The sequence below is a fragment of the Fukomys damarensis genome, unplaced genomic scaffold (genome assembly GCF_012274545.1).
Source record: "Fukomys damarensis isolate Sample0158 unplaced genomic scaffold, DMR_v1.0_HiC HiC_scaffold_37, whole genome shotgun sequence".
NCBI lineage: Eukaryota > Metazoa > Chordata > Mammalia > Rodentia > Bathyergidae > Fukomys > Fukomys damarensis.
In genome coordinates, this window is record NW_022900949.1 from 37,954,323 (window position 1) to 37,973,108 (window position 18,786).

The 18,786-nt window shown below is 39.4% G+C and overlaps 1 long non-coding RNA gene across 3 annotated transcripts; it reads right to left on the bottom strand.

The window, feature by feature from the left end:
- Nucleotides 1-7,788: 7,788 nt before the first annotated feature.
- LOC104850023 lies at nt 7,789-10,996 on the bottom strand. 3 transcript variants are annotated; one of them, XR_776873.1, is made up of 4 exons: nt 10,959-10,990; nt 9,859-9,959; nt 9,652-9,734; nt 7,789-9,565 (listed from the first exon to the last, which is right to left on the bottom strand). It is a non-coding gene; the product is annotated as an uncharacterized LOC104850023 (long non-coding RNA). The 3 variants fall into 3 exon arrangements; XR_776874.2 differs by lacking the exon at nt 9,859-9,959 and having other exon boundaries at nt 10,959-10,996; XR_776872.1 differs by lacking the exon at nt 10,959-10,990 and having other exon boundaries at nt 9,859-10,396.
- Between the last annotated feature and the right edge of the window lie 7,790 nt (nt 10,997-18,786).

Genomic DNA, 18,786 nt, shown 5'->3' on the forward strand with positions numbered 1-18,786 from the left:
CGGCCCACAAGAAGTGAGGCCTCTGCGTGAACCCGATGATGGTTTCCACAGAGCACAGCTGGGCCTGCTGGATATATGGATTTAATATATGTATTTATATTTAATACTTATATATAGATTTTAATATATAATATTTAAGACTGCTTAAATATATTTTTTAATATGTAATATTTAAGATTGGCTAAAAGTTAATTTTTCATACGTATAATTGTATATGATAATAATAAAAAATTTTCCCTAAATTGAGGCCCTTTGGACCTGAGGAATTACCAGACAAAATTCCCATCTGTGGCTAAAAAAATCAGCTGCCTGAACCAATTTACTTCAGTTTTCTCCACTGATCAGTGGATTCACTATTTTTTCCCCTGATCATTACACACACACACACACACACACACACACACACAGATGTGTGGCTAGAATTAAAAGTTTAAGCTTTTATGTCTAAAGCAGTAAAGTTTTTTCTTCCAATATTAAAATGCTCTTGGTTAAACTGACAAAAACTAAATTAAAAACCAAGATTTTATGAAGATAATTTGTTGTATTTTCCATTGTTAGGCTTTTTTTTTAAAGAAAGCTGAAGTTTTGCTTTGCAGAGCTTGTTTCTTTCTGCAAACTCACTTTGCAAAGCCTCCCAAGTGCTGGAATTAAAGGCGTGTACCAGTACACCAGGCTGTAGTTCTTTTGTTTAGATCTTTCCCTGGTTTTGGAATCAAAGTAACACTTGCTTCCAGGAATGAATTTGGAAGTATTGCTTCCCTTTCAATTCACTGAAAAGTTTAAAGAATAGTGGCAGTAGTTCTTCTCTAAATGTCTTGTAGAATTCACCAGTGAAGCCATCAGGACCTGGGCTTTTTTTGTTGTTGTTGGTAAATTTTAAATTACATTTTCAGTTTCACTGTTGTAATTGGGTGTTTAGAATTTTTTTATCTTTTTTGTTCATTTTTGGTAATTCATAAGCATCAAGAAATCTGTCCATTTCTTCTGTGTTTTCCATTTTATTAGAGTAGAGGTTCTCACAGTAGGTATTGATGATCCTCTGGATTTCTATTGCATCTGTTGTGACTTCACCTTGTTCATTCCTAATTGCATGGATCTGAGCCTTTTCTTTCCTTTTGTTGACAAGCTTGGCAAAGGGTTTATCGATTTTATTTATTCTTTTGAAAAACCAACTCTTTGATTCATTGATATTTTTGTATCATTCTCTTAGTTTCCATTGCATTAATTTCTGCTCTGATCTTCATAGTTTCCTTCCTTGTACAAGCTTTGGGTTTTTCTTGCTTCTCTTTATCTAGGAGCCTGAGATTCATTATTAGGTTGTTTATTTGAGCTCGATCTGTTTTCCTGGTGTGTGCATTCACTGCTATGAATTTCCCATGTAAAACTGCTTTCATTGTGTCCCATAGATTCCTGTATGTTGTATTGGCATTATCATTTATTTGTAAAAATTGACTAATTTCTTCTTGAATTTCCTCTGTGACCCATTGATTATTCAGGAGAGTGTTGTTCGATTTCCATGTGTTTGTGAAAGTCTTATGCTATCTTAGGCTATTGATCTCCAGCTTAATTGCACTGTGGCCTGATAATACACATGGGATAACTTCAGTTCCTTTGCATTTATTTAAACATGTTCTCTGAGCTAGTATGTGGTCTATTTTGGAGAATGACCCATGTCCAGGTAAAAAGAATATCTATTTTGATTTTGTGGGGTGGAACACTCTATGATCATCTATTAGGTCCATTTTTTTTTGTTCAAACCCTGATCCAGTTCTAATATTTCATTGTTGATTTTTTGTCTAGATGATCTATCTACTTGTGATAGTGGGGTATTTAGTTCCTCTACTGCAACTGTATTAGTGCTTATTTGGTTTTTCATGTCCCTTAATATTTATTTTGTATAGTTTGGGGCATTAGTATTTGGTGCATATATATTTATGATTGTCATCTCTTCCTCTTGGAATGTTCCCTTTACAACCAAGTAGTGGCCTTCTTTGTCTCTTGTAATCAGTTTGGTTTGAAATTTATTTTGTCTGCAAGTAAGATAAATACCCCTGCTTTTTTCTGGATTCCTGTCACATGGAGAACTGTTTGCCATCCTTTTACTTTCAGTCTATGAGTTTCTTTTTGAACTAGGTGTGTTTCTTGTATGCAACATATTGTTGAATTTTGCTTCTTAATCCATTCTGCAAAAGTTTTTTTCTTTTGTTTGATGAATTGAGGCCATTGACATTGATGGTTATAACTGATAAGTATTGACTTATTTACAAAGACTTTGTTTCCATTTTTTCATTTTCTCATATTTTTCTTGTCCCTTATTTCATCTCCCCTATCCTTTCCACTTCCCCTACACCTTTAGCCCTTTTCCTTTTCTTCCTATTGTACATTATCAGTTATACAATTTGGATCTTCTTTACTCTTTTAGTTGTTCACACCAGAGAAACTATTTGGTATTTATACGTGTGTGTCTTATTTATTTCCCTTAAGAGTATAGCCTCAAGACGCATCCATTTTCCTATGAATGACTCTAGTTTCTCATTCTTTATGGCTGAGTATACTCCATTTTATAGAAAAAAAAACCCATCTTCTTTATCCAGTTTCCTACTGATGGGCAATTGGGCTGTTTCCAAGTTTTAACTATTGCAAACTGTACCTATATAAACATGGGTGCACATATATCACTGTGGTAGGATTCTTTTCTTTTGGAAAGATACTCAGCAGAGGGATACCTGGGTCAAATTGTTACTGAAGGAATCAGTAAGTGACACACAGAGATGCAGCAGAATGAAGTAAAATAACAAATTTACTCATCGATAGGAGTCGATCACACATAAGCTGTGCCTGGATCAACTACACGCTGGGTTACAACTCCTCCTTTTATAGGGTTTCACAGACTTGACTTCATTTGGGTGGTTACATTTCATTCTCACAGTTCAATCACAGTCACAGAATAATCTTTTCAACCCAGATGTAACAGTTCTTTGCAGTTGGGGAATTGACCTTTAAGATTCACCTAGTTATCTCTTCTAGTCCATAGGAAGGGGGGGTGTTCGGGGTCAGGGAAGCAAATGTTAGCAATGGGTTCTTTCATCTAGACACCTTAGGATCATGTGGCTCTAGTCTCATTGGAGCTCAAAACCTTGATGTGCCCTGTTATCTCAGGGTAAGACCAAATGCCTCATTCAGCAATTAGTGCCTTCAGTGCCTATTAGTTTTGAGCTAAACAAACAAACTGCTGTTAGAGACAGCAGAAGCCTCTTTAATTCTAGTTCTTTGAGGTATCTCCATATTGATTTCCATAGTGGTTGCACCAGTCTGCACTCCCACCAACAATGAAGAAGGGTTCCTTTCTCCCCACAACCCCACCAACATTTGTTACTGGTTGATTTCATGATAGCAGTCATTCTTTCTGGGGTTAGGTGGAATCCCAGTGTTGTTTTCATCTGCATCTCTCGAATGACCAGTGAGGTTGAACATTTTTTATATGTTTATTTGCTGCTTTTGCTTCTTTGTCTGAGAAATGTCTGTTCATTTCAGATGCCCATTTTTGAATCAGGTCTTTATATTTGGGAGGCCTGATTTTATTTTATTTTTTTAGTTCTTTATATATTCTAGATAACAGTTCTTTGTCTGAGGAGCTGCTGGTAAGTTTTTTTTCCCACATTGTAGGTTGTCTCAGCTCTGTTTGTGGTTTCTTTTGTAGTGAAAAAATTTTTTAATATGATGAGATCCCAGTTGTTGATTCTTTGTGCTAGTTTCCCTGCTACTGAGGATTTGTTCATTAAGTCTTTTCCTATGCCAATGTCTTCAAGAGTTCGGCCCCACTTAGCTTCTAGAAAATTTAGCATTTCTTTTTCGATATTTAGATCTTTAATCCACTTGGATTTTAGTTTAGTGCACGGTGAAAGATAAAGTTTTAATCTTTGTCAGGTTGAAATCCAGTTTTTCCAACACCACTTATTAAAGAGACTGTCTTTCCTCCCCTGAGGATGGTTGGCGCCTTTGTCAAAGATGAGGTAACTGAGTACATCTGGAGTTGTTTCTGTATCTTCCAATCTATTCCATTGATCTTCAGGTCTATCTCTTTGCCAGTACCATGCTTTCTTTTTTTTTTTTTTAACCACAGTGGTTTTGTAGTATGGTTTCAAATTGGGAGTTGTTATACCCCTGTCATGTCTCTGTTGCCTAGAATGGCTTTTGCTATTCTAGGTCTCTTCTGGTTCCAAATGAATTTTTGGATTATTTTCTTCTACTTCTGTGAAATATCCTGTTGGAATTTCAATCAGAATTGCATTGAATCTGTATAGCAATTTTGTTAGTATGGCCATTTTCACTATGTTGATTCTTCCCACCCAAGAGCAGGGAATATCTTTCTATTTTCTTATATCCTCTTCAATTTCTTTTTTCAGATTGCTGTAGCATTCAGTGTAGAGGTATTTTGATTCTTTTGTTAAATTGATTCCTGGATGCTTCATTTTTTTGGATGCTATTGTGAAAGGAGTTGCTTCCCTAATTTCTCTCTCAGTGAGTCGGTTATTTGTGTACAAGAAGGCTATTGAATTTTGAGTGTTGACCTTGTATCCAGCGATTCTGCTGAAAGTGTCAATTAAGTCTAGAAATCTTTGGGTAGAGATTTTTGGCTCCTCTGTGTAGAGTATCATATCATCAGCAAATAATGACAGTTTAACTTCTTCCTTTCCTATCTTTATTGCTTTAATTTCTTTCTAATGTCTGATTGCTGTGGCTAATGTTTCCAGAACTATATTGAACAGGAGTGGTGATAGTGGACATCCTTGTCTTGTTCCTGATTTCAGTGTGAAGGTTTTTAGTGTATGGCCATTTAATATGATGTTGGCTGTTGGTTTTTCATAGATAGCCTTTATCAAGTTGAGATAAAGATCATTTATGCCAATTCTCTGCAGGGTTCTTATCATGAATGGGTGTTCAATTTTATCAAATGCTTTTTCTGCATCTATTTTGATGATCATATAGTTTTTGTCCTTGGCTCTGTCAATATAGCATATTACACTTATTGATTTATGTATATCAAACCATCCTTGCAGTTTTATTTATTCATCAAAAAAAATTTTTTTTGGTACCAGTCATTTAACTTGGGTTCTTGCACTTGTGAGGCAGGTGGTATAACCACTGAGCTAAATCTCTGGCCCAAAAACAGTTTTAAAAGGCAAAAAACGAAGAAAGAATGAAGGGAAATAAAGGAAGGAAGAAAGAGAAAGAATGAAAAGAAAGAAAGGAAGGAAGGAGGAAAGGAAGAAAGGAAGGGAAAATTATTTTTCATTGTCCTGGATGCTGGCAAGTCCCATATCACAGTACCAGCCCAGGAGATTGTCTGCTATGTCACCCACAGCAGGGGGTAGAAGGACAAGAGAGCTCAGGAACTTATCCTTTCATCAGGAACTGTACTGGGTTGTATCTAGTTGTCCCTCCCAAAGCCTCATGTGCTCCTAGGTGGGGCTTCTCAGTAGTGACTGGATCTAGGGTGTGTGAATATGGATTAAAAGTGTGTGATAACTAAAGTAGTTCACTGCTTGGGTTAGTGTAGTTCTGGATGTGATTAATGGGAAGGGCCAGCATGGGTGTGGTTGGCACCATCCAATAGGCTTGCAGCCTCAATGGGATAAAAGGGAAAGGGAGGCTTGGTACTGTTTCCTGTTTTCTGCCTGCCCTGGCATGAACTATTTCTCCTCTGCTGTGACCCTCTAAGATGCTGCCCTGCCTTGGAGCCAGCCAACTATGGACTAAAACCTCTACAAACTGAGCCAAATTAAAGCTTTCCTCCTTAAACTTATCAGTGTAGGGTACTGTGGCTCACTGATGAAAAAAATAACTAAGACAAGAGCCCACTGTGCAATACTTAAACTTCTCTGAAGACAGTGGCACTCATTCAATCACGAAGGCAAAAACCTTATGATCAAATCACCTCATAAATGTTCTGTGTCTTAGCACCATGATGAGGGAAATTAATTTTCAACTTGAGTTTCATAGGGGGCAAACTAAAGCATACACAGTACTGTGACCTATGTGTGTTAAGAACTATATATTAAGACTACGTGTTCCATGCACACAATTTTTTGTTGTTGGCTATTTCTTAATTAAGTGAAATTTTGAAAGACTTTTATTATTAGTGTAATTCAACTTTTAAATTGATAGTGCACATTGTCACAAAAGGAACATAACTACCTAGCAATAGATTTTGTTTTATTACCAAAAATTTCTTCATCTTCCCAAAGCATTGTAAAATTTTTATTATTAAGAATGACATATACTTCTTTGCCTGAGAAATGTCTGTTCATTTCAGATGCCCATTTTTGAGTTGGTCTTTATATTTGGGAGGCCTGATTTTTTGAGTTCTTTATATATTCTAGATAACAGTCTTTTGTCTGAGAAACAGATGGTAAAATTTTTTTCCCACATTTTAGGTTGTCTCTTGGCTCTGTTAATGGTTTCTTTTGCAGTGCAGAAGCTTTTTAATAAGATGAGCTCCCAGTTGTTGATTCTTTCTGCTAGTGCCTGTGCTACTGAGGACTTGTTCATAAAGTTTTTTTCTATGCCAGTGTCTTCAAGAGTTCTGCCTAACTTATCTTCCAGCAGATTTAGTGTTTCTTTTTTGATGTTTAGATTTTTAATCCACTTGGATTTTAGTTTAGTGCACGGTGAAACATAAGGGTCTAGTTTTAATCTTTGGCAGGTTGAAATCCAGTTTTTCCAACACCATTTATTAAAGAGGCTATCTTTCCTCCAGTGAGGATGGCTGGGTATCTTTCCAAAAGAATTAAAAGAATCACACACAGTGATATAAGTGCACCCATGTTTATACCGGCACAGTTTGTAATAGCTAAAACTTGGAAACAGCCCAATTGCCTATCAGTTGGAGACTAGATAAAGAAGAGGTGATTTTTCTATAAAATGGAGTACTACCCAGCCATAAAGAATGAGAAAGTAGAGTCATTCATAGCAAAATGGATGAGTATTGAGGCATATTCTTAAGCAAAATAAATAAGTCACACATGTTTAAATACCAAATAGCTTCTCTGGTGTGAAAAACTAAAAGTGTAAGTAAGATCCAAATGGTATAATTGACAATGTGAAATAGGAAGAAAAGGACTGAAGGTGTAGGGGAAGTGGGAAGGTTAGGGGAAAGGAAATAAGGGATAAGAAAAATATGAGAAAATGAAAAAATGGAAAAAAAGTTTTTATAAATAGGGAAGGGAGGGCAGGGGTATGGGGAAAAATAAGAACCAAGATCTGTCATGTAAAGGTACAAGATCCCAATGATGAATGTAACTGTACTGTATACCTAAAATGTACCAATTAACCGAATGAGAGAGAGAGAGAGAGAGAGAGAGAAAGAATGACATGTAGCCAGGTGTGGTGGTGCACACCTGTCATCCCAGTACTCTGAAGGCTGAGGCAGGAGGATTGTTATGAGTTTGGGGCCAGCCTGGGCTGCATAGTTCAAGGCCAGCCTGAATTACATAGCAAGACCCTGTCTCAGAATAAAAAGAATGACATATATTTTACACAAACTTATTTGCTTGTATATTTTTCACATAAATAAATTTTTACTGTGTTTATTTGCCTGTTTTTAGCAATTGCCTTAATATTTCATAAAATATTTTAGATAATGTGGAGTTGAATGCATTCAGTTATAAACTGTCTTTCTGAAATCATTTTCAGGCAACAAATTTCAGATTGAAATTCTGTTCTCTAAATAAAACATAACCTCATGAACTACAGTTTATTAGTATATGGAATTATAATAATGGCATGTTATGATTTATTTTAATACTAATTCTTCCATTCATTTGATCATTTATTCACCATATCAAAGAAGGCAAAATAGGCCGGGAAAATTTTCTTAGACACTGAAGCTCTGATTCAAACACTGAAGTTGAATTGTCAATAGGCCCAGACTCCATAGGAAGGCTCCTTTTTCTGAAGCTAATAAAATCCAGAGTGCCTCAACTGGAAACAAGTCAAATGGCCCACGTTGATCATTTTTCTGTGTCTTGATGTGTTTTCTGTTGCTATACCAAAATGCTTGCTGCTGCTGGATAGTGTAAAAAGAAAAGAAGTTTATTTTGCTTGTAGTCTAGACACCATCACCAGGTCTAGGAGGAGCTAGATGATTAACAGCATCACTATATCAGAGATGTGTGTATGAGATCCCATGGCGAAACAGGAAGCCAGAGAAATTAGGGGCTGGGTTTTCTCTTTATATCAACTCGTTCTTGGGAGAGACAACTGCGGTTCCAGAACGACACAAATCCCTCCTAAAGGCAGTGCTTCCGGTGATGTAATTACCTTGCACTGGGCTGTACCTCTTAAAGTTTCCATGACCCCCCAACCTTGGCCACACTGAAGACCAAGCTTCCAACACAGAAACCTTTGTAGGACACATGCAAGCCAGATCCAAACACAGCACATGTAACCGGATTCACAAGCCATCACTTAAACTGTCAACACCAGAAGAAAAGGAACCACAGAGTCACCCATGAGATCATTTTGTTTGTCAGATTGAGTGGATAGAAAAAAATGCCTCGGGAACTAGAAAAGCACACTTCTGGATTGTTGTGCAGATGTCTCCAGATAAACTGGCATGCGGGACAGTACAGCTGAGAGGTGAGATAGCCCTGCGTGTGGGCAGCACCATTCAATGAGGTGGGGGCCCAGATGGAACGGAATTGGAAGAAGGAGAAAAGTCACTAACTCGGGCTTTTTTCTTTTCTTCTTGCTTCCTAGCAACCATGGGGTGAGCAGCTTCCTTACTCCATGCCCTTTTGCAGTGATGTTGCGGCCTTGTTATGGGCCTAAAATCAGCAGAGCCAACTGACCATGGCCCAAAACCTCTGAAACCATGAGCCAACCAATTATCTTTCCACCCTGAGGTTGTTTTTCTCAGGTATTCAGGCACACAATGAAAAGGTGATGAGTATAGTGTGCAGCCATGACTCTATGCTGTTAAGCAGAGGACGTGGAGGAAGACAGACAGGGGGACAGCCAGACTAACTGCCTTTCAACAATTCCCTTCCAGTTTGTGGAATGTCACAAACATGCCCTACTCACAGGCAGCAAAAGTTACCTTGACCCTGAGCCTAGCACAGCACAAAAGCCAGAAAGTGGTGTGGATCTTTAACCCCAGTAAAAACCTGCGTGCCTCCTTTACACTGGATTAAGTTGTTGACAGTAAAGAGGACTTATATTTAGAAGTCAGGTTTCATGAACTGGATGAAAAGATGATTCTATTGGCTTAGCCCCTAAAGTTATTTAGCACGTTAACTCTTGATGTGAACGTTTCACCTGAGTACATTTTAGGTTGCACTTCATACTCAGCAAAAGCGCACCACCCTCAGGCTTTCAGGAGAGGGAGGAAAGGAAGGGAAGGACAGGTCCACAAGTCCAGCAGCACCGAGACTCCTATTTCAACAGGGCCCCAGGGTCTGAGCAGTGCCTTCTGCAGATCATGTCCTCGAAGTGCCAGCAGAGAACCCAAGGGTGCGAGGGATCTGCAACCTGGCCTTTCTGATGTACTCCTCCTCTTTCCTGCCTGCAAAGGGAAGGGGTGGTTTTAGACGATCTCATAGAATTAGCTAAGCCAAACATAAAGCAAAGCACAACAAAACAAAAACATACCCTAGATCACTTGGAATCTTCAGCCTCTTTAGGACCAGTCAATATGACATCACTTTCTTCCCACCGGAGATATGAATATTCTCCTAAATAACATAGAATCCTAATGAAAACATTCTCACAGAAAAACAAGAAAGAGACACAGCTGTCTCTTAAACTTTAAGTTTACAGAAGAAAAATACAATTTTATTTCTTAAATATTTTACATACCTAAGAAAGAGGGAGTGAAAGTTACACTGTTTTTTTTCAGTAGGGGTAATAGATGCTGCCACTGAGAAAATCTTGTTATCAGCTTTGCAACAAAACACCACCTATTCCATGGATTAAAACAACAGTCAACACTTCTGTGACGTCTGTGTAGGCACTGCAGGGCCGGACTTTGCTCTGGATCTCAGGGCAGAAACACAGGTGTCGGCCAGCACTCTGATCTGGTTTGGCAGCGTTTGCTTCCTGCAGTTGCAGCACTGGCCTCCTGTTCCCTGCCAGCTGTGACTGAAGGACAGTTTTCCATGTCTGGAGGCCACCGTCTGTCTCCATACACAGTGCACAAAGAAATGCTCGCTGTCTCCTGGGCCAGCAGCATGTTTCTGTGGCTTTTACCTCTCCTGGAACCAGCCCAGAATACATTTTTTGGCTTTAAAAAAATGCCACGTGATTTGATTAGGCTTGAAAGAACACTGGCAGTACTGGCAGTACTGAACCCAGGAAACGTTGAGCTACAATCCCAGCCCATCTGTCTGTCTGTCAATCTATCTATCTATCTATCTATACAGGTCTCACTATGTAGCCCAGGCTGGCCTCGAACTTGCAGTGATCCTCCTGCCTCGGCTTCCCAAGTGCTGAGATTGAAAGCATGAGGTTGACTTCAGCAGGGCCTTTGCATTGAGCTATGCCCCTACCTTTAATTAATTCATTCATTAATTTGGGTAGTGGGGATTGACCTTGGGTCCTCGTGCTTGCAAGGCAGGTGGTGGAACCACTGAGCTAAATCCTCAGCCTCCTAACCTTTTTTATTATTGTTATTTTGAGACAGGGTCTTATTAAGTCAACAAAATGCCCAGAGTGGGCTTAAATTTGCAATCTTCTTGCTTCAGCCTCCCAAGTAGCTGGGATTATAGGCATGCACTGTAACTCTCAGTTCTTTTCTCTATTCTTTTTTTGGTACTGGGGATGGAACTCAGGACCTTGTGCTTGTGAGGCGGGTGCAGCACCATTGAGCCAAATCCCCGGCCCCTTTTCTCTCTATTCTTTTTGTTTTGTTTTGTTTTTTGTTTTTTGAGACAGGGTCTCACTATGTAGTTGAGACTGACCTGGAATTCACTGTAGCCCAGGCTGGACTCGAACTCACAGCGATCCTCCTGCCTCAGCCTCCCGAGTGCTGGGATTACAGTCGTGTGCCACCACGCCCGGCTTCTCTCTATTCTTAATGGAGGAAAACACCTGGCTGATAATCTTTCTTAAAGCAAACTGTGTCATATGACATAATCTCATCACAGGGAAGAACTCATCGTGGTCATGGTCATGGCATTATGCAGGGTGTGCAACAGGGAAGGGAAATCTTGGGCACCAGCCATCTTTGAATTGTACTCACTACAGTCTTTCACCACAGCCATTGCTGCAGGAACAGTAGTGTCTTAGTTATCTTTCTTGTTGCTGAGACAAATTACCTGATATCCAAAGTTAAAGGAGGAAAAGTTTATTTTGGCTCAGTTTGAAGAGGTTTCAGTCCAAAGTAGGCTGGCTCCAAGGCAGGGTGGCACGGCAGAGGGGCCTGGCAGAGGAGAAACAGTTTGCGGCATCTCAGGGCAGGCAGAAGGCAGCAAAATAGGCAAGTAGGGAAGCAGCAGCAAGTGACCACTGTAGACCCTTTTCTGTCTCTTATATTCTACTCAGGCTACATGGCCTTAGGGTGGGTACTCACACCCGGGATGGAGCTTCTATGATCCACACCCAGAACCATGCCAAACCAATCTGTGTGCTGATTTTGCAGTCACACACCTTGATCCCAGCATCCCAAAAACCCAGCATCACATACTCTAGAACCAGCCACCTCTGAAAAGCCCCACCTATGACTACATGAGACCCTGGGGGAACATCTAGACACAAGCTATAACAAGTAGCATCTAAGGAGCAAGTGAAACAAGATAGCCCCACTGAGGAGACCAGGAAGAGAGACCAAGGAAATCAGGACAAAACTAGAAAAAACGTCTGATAGCTGGGTCAGCAGTGTTTCCAAAGTTTCCTGTGTTAAGTGTTGGTTGCCAGCCTGAGGGCTACGGTGGGAGTGGAATCCTTAGGAGGTGGGGCCTCATGGGAAGAAGTGAGGTCATTGTGGGTGTGGCCTTGAAGGAGCTATTCTGACAGATGCCTCCCTCCCTCTCTTTGCTTCCCAGCAGCCCTGAGGTGAGAAACCCTACCCCATCAATACTCCCCTTGGTGCTCTGCATCACCACAGGCTCCACGTGTGGGGGTGGGGGTCATGTGACTAGGAACTGAAACCTCTGAAACTGTGAGCCAAAATGAATCTTTCCTCATAAGTTGATCATCGCAAGTACTTTTTCACAGGAATAGAAAGCTGACTAACTGAACTGAAAAACATCTGCTCCGGTAAGAAGCCACATAGCCTCAGGATTAGAAGCAGGAGCACTGCAGCAGCCTTCACTCTGCCTGGCCTTGGACAAGGTGTTGAGCTTCGTGGCTGCTTCTCTGTAAAGGGTCAGCAGCGGCACTCTATGCAGGACAGAGGTGTTACGGAGATTAACTGAGAGCACGCGTGCTAAAATGAGTAGGAAAGTGTCTCTGAGAGTAGGAAGCTATAATCAACAATTGCCAAGGTTCTGAAGGAATTCCATCTGTTTATACCATATTGGCCAACAGAGAATATTATTTCTAGTCCCCCTAGAAATAAAAAATTCTTTATATAGTTTCAGCTGTACAGCCCTTGAGATATACTAGCTCTTTAGGAGAGGTTTGAACCCACTATCTAATAATAAAGTGCAATAGATAAATAGAATTATTATATGCAGGCACTAAGATTGAGAACAATGAAGACGTTAAGGTTCTTTATTAAAAATTTAAATTTAAAAAGTATAGTGGAACATACATAATAATTTTACCATTTTAGCTCCTCCCCCTCCCTTTCCCTAGGAGTGACCAGGGCCTCATGCATGCTGGGCAAGTGCTCTACCTCTGAGCTACACCTCCAGTGCTGTTTTGACCATTTTTATGTGTGGTTCAGTGGTGGTAAGAACACTAAGGTTGTATAACTATCACCACTATCCATCCCCAGAATGTTTTCACTGTCCTAAGCTATAACTCACCATCCATTAAATAATAACTCCCTGGTCTCTGTTCTCCTTAGCTCCCTGCAGCCACTATTCTACTGCCTGTCTCTATGTATTTGATTATTCTGGGTACCTCAGACAAGTGGGACCATACAATGTCTGTCATTTTGTGACTGGCTTATTTCACTTAGAACAGAATCCTCAAGGTTTACCAAGGAGCAGCGTGTGTCAGAATTTCTTTACTATTTATTTAGTACATATTTGCAGTTCATGCATCTTTACTTTTTTTTCTGGTATCAGGGAACAAACTCAGGACCTTGCACTTACAAGGCAGGTATGGTGCCACCAAGCTAAATCCCCGGCCTGCATCTTTACTTTTTTTTTTTGGTACCGGGTTTGGTACTGGGGATTGAACTTGGGTCCTTTGTCTTGTGAGGCAGGCTGCTGCATCTTTACATTTTAAAGCTTTGGTTTTTTTGAGACAGGGTCTCACTACCTTGAACTCACTATGTAGCCCAGGCTGGCCTCTAACTCACTGTGATCCTCCTGCCTCAGCCTCCCAAGTCACCATGCCTGGCTCCTATTTTTAATTTTTTTTTCCTCATTGAGTGTATTGGTACATTTTAGGTGTACAGTACAGTTACATTCATTATTGGGATCTTGTACCTCTACATGACAGGTCTGGGTTCTCATTTTCTCCCCTTGTCCCTGCCCTCCCTTCACTCCCTCCTCCCCTCCCCATTTATAAACATTTTATTTCCATTTTTTCATTTTCTCCTATTTTTTCCTTTCCCTTATTCTTATTTTATTTTATTTTTTTGTTTGTTTGTTTGTTTTTTGTTTTTTGAGACAGGGTCTCACTATGCAGTGAGACTGGCCTGGAACTCACTATGTAGCTCAGGCTAGTCTCGAACTCCAGCAATCCTCCTGCCTCAGCCTCCCAAGTGCTGAGATTACAAGTATGCGCCACCATGCCTGGCCCTATTTTAATTTTTAATGAGCACTGAACTGCTGTAAAATTCTTTAAGGCAAGGATCACATCTCCACCTCTCATTTTCTACAGCTTAATATTGTATACAGTATTTCCTATCAAAATATTTTAATATTCGTGCTGAATGAATCTTTTCTTGAGTGAATTATAGAAGACCTTGTTTGGATTAGAAAAAGTGTATGAGTGGGCATAGTCTGTTTATCTTTTTTTTTTGGTGCCAGGGATTGAACTCGGGTTCTTGTGCTTGCAAGGCAGGTGGCGGAATTACTGAGCTAAATTTCCAGCCCATATCTTGAACATGTCTACACCAAATTCACTAAGACAGAAGGAACACTCAAATAGACAATATTATTGACAATAAGGTAAACTGGAACTATAATTTTTCTGGGAAATATTTAAGTGGCATCATTCCAAACTGAATTCAGTACAAAGGGGTCTTCTTTTGCTTCTACATAAGGCATATAGAATAGTTTTGGTGACTGAAAGTGTGCTTTTCTAGAGCAGATTGGGGTTTGGAAGGAGGAATATAAAAAGAGAAAGAATATAACAGGAGAGAAGTCAAGGATTAAATGCACCTAAATAATTAGACACAGCAATTAGGGAATATAGAGCCATCCAAAGGGAAGAGATTTGGGGAAGTAAAATGAAAAAAGCTCTTAGTATTGAAATTAGATATGGTAATAGGCAATTTAGGTTTGGAGTTGTTTGGGAATCTTGAAGTCTTAATTTACATGGGTTGATCTCACACTGAAAAAGTACATAATCACTACTGAGACAATGGATCATTGTTGGAATCCAATAAGTAAATGGTTTTGCTTTTCATAAGTGTTTTTATGTGAATTTATTCTCTAACTGCATCCTGGGTTTGTGAAGCTAGTCTGAAAGGGAAATGATTACATCCTAGGCAAGTCAGAATGTCTTTTTATATTGTGACCGCTGTTACCATAAAAGATCCCCAGTGAATATGTGCCATTTCGCTTTCCTTCCATCTCAAACTTGCTGCAAGTAGCTGACAGGCAAATTTGGTTGGAGGTAACGTACCCCATCAATAAAGAAGAGATTTTCAGCAAAACATCAGGCATTGTGGAGAAGAAAAAAGTCATGTGCCACCTAATAACTTCTAGGGACACAAGGAAGCAAAAAGTAGAAAGTGTGAGAGGACCCTTTGGAAAGGGATTGGAATTCCCTCATTATGGTTTCTCCTATAATTTTGAAAAGAAATAAACACAAAGGTAAACGTTGGATTTGATATATTTAACACACATTCAGAACAGCTCAGGTCACATGATGCTGCACTAGCGCGATAGCTAATGTCACAAAAACAGACGCCTCTCCAGTCGTAATGATATGTGAATTATCTAAGGGCATTTTAAAAAGGCAGATTCTGACTTTTTAGTCTGGATTGGGTCCCACAAGTTTTTATTTCCAACACACTTTCTTGTGATGGCTGCAATGGTAGAGAGATCAACTTAATCTATCTAATCTTCGGAATCATTATCATATACATCATGTAAAAGGTGTAGCCGAAACTAAATGAACATTTTCTCTCTCACCATGCATCAATGTCAGTCTTAGCTATATGGAAATCTGAGGATGTGTGGCAAATTTGCTGTAAGGCCTGGTAGGCAGGAACCTTCTTCTGCTTCTGCTCCTCAGAGAGCCTTGCTCTTTGGAGTGACTCTTCTAAGTTTTCTAACTCCTTTTCTGATGCCTCTTCCGTCTCTCCCCTTTGGGGTGCTCTCTGTTCTTGCATGGAGAGCTCTGGGACTTGTATCTATTGGACCCTAATTCCAGGCTCCATTTCCAGGAAGGTGGCCTGGTGAGCAGATTGCTTCTGAGCATTTCCAAGGTATTTCTTCGCAAGATAATGTGAAACTGAACTTCCAGAGTGAGGGTGACATGTTGATTTCAAACAATCCTCATTCGCGTTGGACATGGGTCCAATTCAGGGCTTTAGGCTAAGATTTGCTGTCAAAGGCACATGGGCATATCCATTCATCTACTGTCATTACCTGTGTTCTGGGGACAGTGCCACTTCTGATGTATAACATCTGAGAACTACAGGGATGTATTAGATGTCCCCATGCCCCTTGCCACCTGCACTGAGGGTCATGTATCCCCTCTATTGGCTCTATACCATGGCCCAGCAGTTGCTTGGGAATGCCTGCATCTATCTCTTGTGAAGGCTTTGAAGATTATTGCTCCACCACACACTGGATCATTCAGGCTAGTTACACTTTCCTAGATGAGGGACAGCATGCCTTGCACAAATGGGTCTGCTCATTTGTTTCTGCCTAGAATCCCTTCCCCTGCAGAAGGTTGTACGTGGGAGGCAGGGAAGAGTCAACCTAGAAGACATCAATTCCAGGAATGTAATGTTTGAGGTTTAAAGAATTCAGGTCAAGACATAGTTGTAAGAGGGCTGGGGATTTAGCTCAGTGGCTCTGGCGCCTGCCTTGCAAGCGCAAGGACCCAAGTTATCACTTGCGTTTCCCTGTAGTATACCTTGGGTAAGTCTTAAATTTGTGGTTTTCTTCAAAACATGCAGCAACAATCTGAGTGATTGGAAGCTGGTATTCACGGGTGGCACAATGGGTGATTCAGTGCCCACAGTATATTAAACACATAATAGTAGGGTTGCAGCAAGTAGAAGATTCCTATCATTTCAATACAAACATGTCACAAAGAGCCGTAGTATTTATCTAATAATAAAACAAAGAAATTATTCCTGGACCAAACAAGAAGAGACCTTTATATTTCAAGATGACCCTTGCATATCAAGATGACCCTTGCATATCAAGAAGGACCTTCACATGAACTGACTAAACAATAAACAAATATTCTCACTGTTCTAAATCTCCATCAAAAAAAATCACAACGTTAGGGAAGTGGGAGGGCTGGGAGAAAGGAAAGAAGGGAATGGGATTAACATGAGAAAATGAAAAACAATGGAAACAAAGTCTTTGTAAATAGAGAGGGGTGGAGGGGTGGAAGTGAGGGCAGTGGAATGGGGAAAAATAAGAACCAAGATAGATTATATAAAGGTACAAATTTCCAAAGATGAATGCCATTATATTGTATACTTTAGGTGTACCAATAAAATAAAAATTTAAAAATCACAATATAATATACACATGGACCTATGAACTTTATGATACACATAAATTCAAAGTGTATAGAAAGGAGTCCTCCAAAAACATTTTTCTGAGGTCTGTAGATCTTATTGGAGCCCTAGCCCTGGGATTTTGGTGGAGCCCTGGCCCTTGGGGAGAATTATGAGATGAAGATTGTCATAGTAAAACATTAAAAAACTCATCTGGAATTTATAGGAATAAGTCTACAAACACACACACACACAAAACTGGGCAAAAGAGCTAAGTATTGTGCTTGCAGGCATTTCTGTGAGCTCTCATGAAAGATGAAAACAAAGATGAACTAAAACAGGAAGTTGGGGCTGGAGAGGAGGCTCATTGGTACAGTACTTGCTTGTTATTGTGGGCAATTGCCCGGAATTCAGCCCCCAGAACCAAAACAAACAAATAGAACAGTAACTACAAAAAAACAGAAAGATTTTCTCCACACTTTATATTGGGGTTTATTCTGAGAGGATTATGTTGTTTACGTGTCTATAATTGAATATTTTTTAGTTGTCTGCATTTCAATAGAGTAAAACAAACAAATAAAAAAACCAAACATGTTCAAGGACTTTTAAAATAAAGAACAAGGTGTGCATATATCACTGTGATATGATTCTTTTAATTCTCTTGGAAAGATACCCAGCAGAGGGTTAGCTGGGTCAAATGGAACCTCCAATCCCAGCTTTTTGAGGTATCTCCATATTGATTTCCATAGTGGTCGCACCAGTCTGCACTCCCACCAACAATGGAGAAGGGTTCCTTTCTCCCCACAACCCCACCAACATTTCTTATGGTTTGATTTCTTGATAGCAGCCATTCTTTGTGGGGTGAGGTGGAATCTCAGTGTTGTTTTCATGGGAATATGGATACATATTAAGGATATACTCCTAAGTGAAATAAATAAGTCACACATGTAAAAATATTGAATAGTTTCTCTGGTGTGAACAAACTACAATAGTATATAAGATCCTAATGAGATGATTGACAATGTAAAATAGGAAGAAAAGGGCTAAAGGTGTAGGGAAAGTGGAAAGGGTAGGGGAAAGGTAATAAGGGAAAGAAAAAAATATGAGAAAATGAATAATGAAAATAAAATGTTTGTAAATGGGGAGGGGAGGTGGGGGTGAAGGGAGGGCAGGGACAAGGGGAAAAATGAGAACCAAGACCTGTCATGTAAAGGTACAAGATCCCAATGATGAATGGAAGTGTACTGTATACCTAAAATGTACCAATAAACTCAGTGAGAAAAAAAAAAAAGAACAAGGTGTTGAGATTTCATAATTGGAAAGCTGTGTAAACATTTGGCTCACCAAATTAAGTAAGTAAAATGGCTTATTTACTCCCATGCTGTAAGAAAAACTGAATGTTGAGGCAAAAAAAATTCCTTTCTAATTTGTATATCAAGGAAACAAGGCCAAATTTTCATTTTTCTACAAAAAGAACCAACTGAGAGCAACACCAAAATCTTCCATAAAAATAGAAATCATTACAAATATTTTTGGAAGACAATTTGTCAGTGTCCAAAATTTTAATGATCTTACTGTCTAGCCTAGCATGTCTATATTTAGTAAGCTATTTTATAAAATATTTGCACAAATTTATAAATATGTATAAAAACACATTTATTACTTTTCTACTTGGTTTTCTGAGATACTGTCTTAGTCCACTCTTGATCCTATAACAAAATACCACAGACTATGTTGATTCTAAACAATAGAGATTTATT